Below are 7,094 nucleotides of genomic sequence, written 5' to 3'. Positions count from 1 at the left end.
TATTTTTACAGGTAATTATTGTGAACTTTTTCTTATCACCGCGCCATATTAGAAGTTATGGTCTTCGAAAGTATAGACCAGAAAAAATATTTTTCGCTCTCATTCATTCAGGATCATACTTTTCACCGCGCATTATTAGGAGTTATACTCTTCATGAATACATAATTAGAAATAATTTTTTTCAATGTTATTGATTGACGAATAATTATTTTCAATGATTATTTTTTGATGATTTTAACTTCCAATCGTATAGTAAGATATTTGATCAAGTGTTTAATTCTGTCCAATCAGATTAAAATTATACTGAGAATTATCTACTGTAGAAAATTACCGATAGAATTTTTTTAAGTAGATTGTTTCTTTTTAATGGCAACCAGTTTCCTAGTTTTGACAACTGTCACATTTAAGAAAATATCCATAATATACGTATTAAAAAATAATCTTACGAATATCACACGACAGTAAGAATAAATAAGAAAATAATGCTTTATTTTTACTCAAATTTGTTGTCATTGAGCAATAGCCACTCGAGCTCTGCGGGCTCTCGTGTCTATTGCCAGACAACAAATTTTCGAAAAACTGTCGCATTATTTTCAATTTATTCTCACTCTCTTGTGATATTATACCCGAGAACTTTTTAGTAATTATAATTTTCGTGGTCCCACAAACAGAAATAATTTTTTTTTGCTGATACTCCTCAAAAATAATTTTTTTCGCTAACACTTTATTAGGGATTATAATTTTTACGATCATATAACCGAAAATAATATTTTTGGCGGCGTTCATTCAAAGTTATACCCTTAACGGCATTTTTCGGAGTTATACTTTTCGTAGGCGGCGGCGATTTGATTTCACAAGTTTACGTCTTCCTTTGCAAATAAGAGGTGGGGGTGAGTGGGAACCTTTTTATGAAAAAATGGCGTAAGTCCGGTTCTGCTAAATCGAATTTTGCAAACTTGGTCTTGTTGAAAACAGCTCTTTTTCGTCAATGTAAGAGTTATAATTCCGAAAAGTAATATGCCAGCTACGAGGCGATATTTAATTTTTTTAGAAATCTAGCTTTTATTGGAAAATATTAAATACAAGTATGTATTTTTAATCCTGTATTACAAAATTAGAACAAATTAGCAACTTTTTTCTTTCTCGAAATATCTTAAGAAACGTGTAAATTTTAAACATAACTGTTACTGTTACCGGTAAACAAAGTTAACGAAAAGTAGTGTGCTGTGGAAAAAACAAAGAAACATTTTCCAGATGTCAACGTATATAATTAATTAAAACAACAATAAGACAAACACCACTATAAAATATAACAAAGAAATAAAAACAACTACTTAGTGACGAACTAAATGCTCAAATCGTTGCCCATCATTTTCGATGCAAGCATTTACTCTTTCAAGAGTAGAATGAATAGCGGTCTCAAAAAAATCTCTAAAGGTCAGAATACTTTTATTTATGGGGACGGATTACAGACTTTTGTTTTTGCAGCTAGGCCCACTACTCCAGAAAATATGATCCAGAGAATACGAAACACCATTCAAAGCATTTCGAGAGCAGAAATTGAAAGTGCTGTTCAATCTACTCTTGAAAGAGTAAATAATACTTGCATCGAAAATGATGGGTAACAATTTGAACATTTAGGTCGTCAGTAAGTAGTTGTTTTTGAAGTTATACTTCTTTACGGGCGTAATGACGGTGAAATTTTATATGGGAAAACCTAGCGACCGGGCGCATGCGCATTATAACTTTGTTCTGATTGGATGTTCAAATGACATGACAAAAATTATCCAATATGGCAGCTGTGGCACAGCTGTGGGACTGCGTTTGGTTATAATGTATGCTTGTTGCGTTTTAAAATTTGTAGGAAGAGAAACAACAAACAAAAAGTTAGTTAATGGTTATACTGCCTTTTTAAATAGTTTTCATATTATATTTTTGGACTTATTTACATAGAAGAGATGATTGTTTCATGCCAATGTGAAAGCTCATCAAACTGTGCCTAGTATGAGTGCCGCAGATCTCGCTTATTCAAAGCTAAAGAATCTTTCACTGGTAAGTGTTTTATAAATAGTTGATCAAATTTTGTTATGATATTTGAACATAGCCACTTTGCACGACGCAAGTGATTGCGAAATTTATTAGTCGTTATACGGGCTCCGATACCTACCTTGAACCTACCAAAATACATAAGTAGTATGTAATACTTTTATTTACATAATTTATATTTATATTTACATAATATATTGTCTTCTTACTCTATGTTTTGTTGTATTTTTTCAATTCTAAATCATTTCAATTCAAAATCAAAATAATTTAATTTACATAAGTTAAAAATGTCAAAAAGGTTAATCTGTTTAGTTAGATGATCTTCGCACATAATGACAAGCTGTCTCTGTGGCGCAGTTTTAATGCGAGAGAATCCCAATACAACGCAAATACCAGCCGCGTGGTAAGTTGGTTCGAATCCCAATAGAAACTTTTATTTTTTTATTTTTTTTTTATACATTTTATGATTGTAAGTATATTTATTATATAATTTTATTTTCAGAAAATACGTATTTAGTTAAAAATTTTTCCGACAATTAATGTTCAGAAATCATTTCTGGCATTTTTAGTGTGTTTGTGTGTGTTTTATTTTTTTATTATTTTAATTTTTGGCACTGTTTTAATAAAAATGTTTGAGAAGTAGTAAGTATAAATTAATTTAATATTTAAATAAAATATAAATAAAAAGTATATTAATTTCGTTTATAATCATATAATCATATAATAGAAGTATAACTTCTTACGTGCGTACAAAGTACACACACATTCTTTTTTATTTCATTGTTATATTTTATAGTGTTGTTTGTCTTATTGTTGTTTTAATTAATTATATACGTTTACATCTGGAAAATGTTTCTTTGTTTTTTCCACAACACACTACCTTTCCTTAACTTCGTTTACCGGTGACAGTAACAGTTATGATTAATTATTTATATGGGAAATAAGCCACAATTAAAATGAAAAAAATAATTTTATTAACGTTTCGACGCCCAAATCGGGTGCCGTTGTCAAAATACAAAATATTACTAAAATAAACTAAAGTGTTGTTGCTAAGCAAAAAAAATTCTTCTAATAATTTATTTAATTTCACTCATTTATACTGGCAATTCAGACATATATTATACATTTTAAAGTAGAAGACTTTAAAATGATATTGCCAATATTTATGAGTTGCGTATTTCTATAGCTTATTTCCCATATAAATAATTAATCAAAAAAATGCCACAAGGAAATAGCTTCAGAACAACAGTAACAGTTATGTTTAAAATTGACACGTTTGATAAGATATCTCGAGATAGAAAAAATGTATCGACATGCGGTTTTCGCTATTCTGTTGCTAATTTGATCTTATTTTGTAATACAGGATTAAAAATGCATACTTGTATTTAATATTTTCCAAAGAAAACTAGATTTCTGAAAAAAATTAAATAACGCCTTCTAGCTGGCATATTACTTATTAGGCTGTTTCGAATTTATAACTCTTACCTTGACGAGAAAACGCTGTTTTCAACAAAACTAAGTTTGCAAAATTTGATTTAGCAGAACCGGACTTACAGCCATTTTTTCATAACAAGGTTCCCACTCACCCCCACCTCTTATTTGCAAAGGTAGACTTAAACTTGTGAAATCAGATACGCGCAGAATTTTATGAAAAATACGAAGATCGGATTTCCAGTGACCTTTTATTAGTTAAATTTTGTAAAACTTTGATTTTTAAATTTTTGATATTCAATTACGCCCTCTAGTGGTGGACCTACAATTATTATGAAAATAAATTCCAGGCTTTTCCCGAGGCATCGTTTGTTAAAATTTTTTGTTCTCGAAGCTGTACTATAAACGGTTCTTGAGATATGGCCGAGGGCCATTCTTATTGCGTACCCGGTACATATATGCGTGTTTTATTAACTATAATAAAGCATTGGACAAAGTACGACATGAATAATAATTAATGCATGTCCTGAAATCAAAGAAGATAGACTACAATGACCTCAGGATTATATCGAATTTATACTAGAAGCAACGAGCAAAAGTACGTGCTAATGAACAGCTGTCAGAGGAAATTGAAATCAGAAGTGGGGTGAAATAGGAATGCGTGTTGTCGCGAATTCTTTTAAGGACTACTCGGAAGAGATCTTCAAAAAAGCTCTTAAGAGTGAAACAGCCGAAATAAAGGTAGGTGGAGTTCCCATTAACAACATTAGATATGCGGATGACACTGTCATCTTAGCCGAAAATATTGGGGATCTTCAGAATCAGGTCACCAGAATAGCGGAGTTTGGACAAGAATACGGTCTAGCAATGAACGTCAATAAGACAAAATTTATGAGAATATCAAAAACTCAAAGAAATAACGAGAATCTCTTCATAAACGGAACCAAAGTCAAACGAGTAGACCAATATGCATATCTTGGAACAATAATTCACTCCATAGGTGTAGGTAGGCTATTATGTATTTTAGAAAGGAACTACAACGTTAACGGGGTTTTATTGTTTCATATAGTCAATGGACCTCTCAGTATGAAAAACCGCCGAGTGCTACCATTTAAAGGGGTGCGTTTTTGAGAAAAGGGTGAATTAGTCCCTAGGCACAGGGCGAATTAGGGTGAGTTCTATGCACATTTGGTGCAAACATGTCTACAGGAAAATTGTTTCAGGTTAAATTTACTATAGAAATATCACATTCTAAAGTCAAAAATATTTTTTTTACAAAAATATAATCAAAAGAAAAGCAAGAAAAAAACACGAAAGATAGCAATTTTGTTCTTTATCCCAAAACTTTTTTCAATGGGGATATAGGTATAGGCATTGCTTCACAGAAAAAAAAAACACATCCTTTTTCTTTAAAGTGACGTTTGGTATAAGTCCCTATGATTTACAGTTTCCAAATTATGATTTTTTAAAGTTCGCCACTCACAGCGATTTTAGGACATTTTCCTTGTTACTTCGCAAACATTGTTCTGTAACTTTTTTCTACGCAGCTTGTCTATCGTAAAAGGCTGTGTGGCTATTTTTAAGTAAGATATGGTTTTTCAAATTTGTATACTTTTAATGATTTTTGATATATTTTACGATTATTTTTAAATTTCTCATTATAACTTTTTTTATTGTATATTTAGATATACAGGGTGTTAGTAAATAAGTATGAAAAATTTTAAGGGCTGAGAAACTAATACCAGTTTGCTCTATAAACATATGTTCGAAAATGCTTAGTTTCGGAGATACGGGGTGTTGAAATTTTTATTTCAAACTGCCAATTTATTTATTGCTCTAAGACCAGTTGAGCTATGAAAATAAAATTTGGTGAGTTTTAGGAGGTAGTTATTACGAATTTTTTGACATACAATTTAGAATTTTGTATTCATCATTGGCGCGCCTACTGGCAATAGTCTGAATTTTTTTAAAGAAAAAAATAGTACGCCACTGAGATATTTTGAATTAAAAATTATTTTTAAATTTCACGTCTAATTTATGATAAAAAAACCTTTCTGGCCTTTTTTTCATATGATGCACCATTTTTATGCAGAAAATTAAAACATCTTGGCGCGTATTTTTTATTTCTTAATACATCATCAAGAACTATCTAATATAATAATACTAAACTAGAACAATAACAGAAAATATTACTAATAAGATTTCAACTAGGTGCAAAGCTGCAAGAAATGTTTAAAATGAACTCCTTTACAGATAACAGAAGAATTTTTTATTCATCATTGGCGCGCGTACGGGTAATGGTCTGAATTTTTTGAAGAAAAACATAGTACGCCAGAGATATGTCAAACTAAAAATCATTTTTGAATTCCTCGTTCAATTTACGACAAAAAATCTTTCTTGCCTTTTTTTTCACATGCGGCGCCGTTTTTATACAAAAAAATAAAACATCGTAACGCTTACCAAGTATTTGAGGTAGTTTCCATATGCATAGAAACTTAGTTCAAATACTTTGTAAACGTTAAGATGTTTAATTTTTTTGCATAAAAACGGCGCCGCATATGAAAAAAAGGCAAGAAAGATTTTTTGTCGTCAATTGAACGAGGAATTCAAAAATGATTTTTAGTTTGACGTATCTCAGTGGCGTACTATTTTTTTCTTCAAAAAATTCAGACCATTACCCGTACGCGCGCCAATGATGAATATAAAATTCTTCTGTTACCTGTAAAGGAGATCATTTTAAACATTTCTTGCAGCTTTGCACCTAGTTGAAATGGTATTAGTAATATTTTCTGTTATTGTTCTAGTTTAGTATTCTTATATTGGATAGTTCTTGATGATGTATTAAGAGATGAAAAATATGCGCCAAGATGTTTTATTTTTCTGCATAAAAACGGTGCATCATATGAAAAAAAGGCAAGAAAGATTTTTTATCATAAACTAGACGTGGAATGTAAAAATAATTTCTAATTCGAAATATCTCAGTGGCGTACTATTTTTTCTTTAAAATAATTCAGACCATTGCCCGAAGGCGCGCCAATGATGAATACAAAATTCTTAATTGTATGTCATAAAATTCATAATAACTACCTCTTAAAACTCACCAAATTTCATTTTCATAGCTTAACTGGTCTTAGAGCAATAAATAAATTGGCAGTTTGAAATAAAAATTTCAACACCTCGTATCTTCGAAACTAAGCATTTGCGGACATATGTTTATAGAGCAAACTGGCATTAATTTTTCATGTAGAATTAGCCCTTAAAATTTTTCATACTTATTTACTAACACCCTGTATACATTGTGCAACAAAAATGAAAACTTATTTTATTTACGTTAAAACTGTGTATTGTAAAAAAACTCTAGGACTATTTTTAAACAAGATATGCTTTTTCAAAATCTCGCATACACATGCAATAGGTCCCACTAAGCTGGAACCATATGGAAAACTTTTTTATTATTAACTTTATGAAAAAAAGTTATTCTTTATAAAATGCTCTGCATGATCTAAAACCTAAGATGCTATCATCAGATATTAAATTTTGTCAATAGTGTACGAGGTATGTTAAAAAATATGAATTTCGCTCAAGAGTAAAGCAGTTTTATATTTCAAAATATCGAA

This window comes from Diabrotica virgifera, chromosome 4, assembly GCF_917563875.1.
Source record: "Diabrotica virgifera virgifera chromosome 4, PGI_DIABVI_V3a".
NCBI lineage: Eukaryota > Metazoa > Arthropoda > Insecta > Coleoptera > Chrysomelidae > Diabrotica > Diabrotica virgifera.
Note: the sequence above shows the minus strand (reverse complement) of the source record.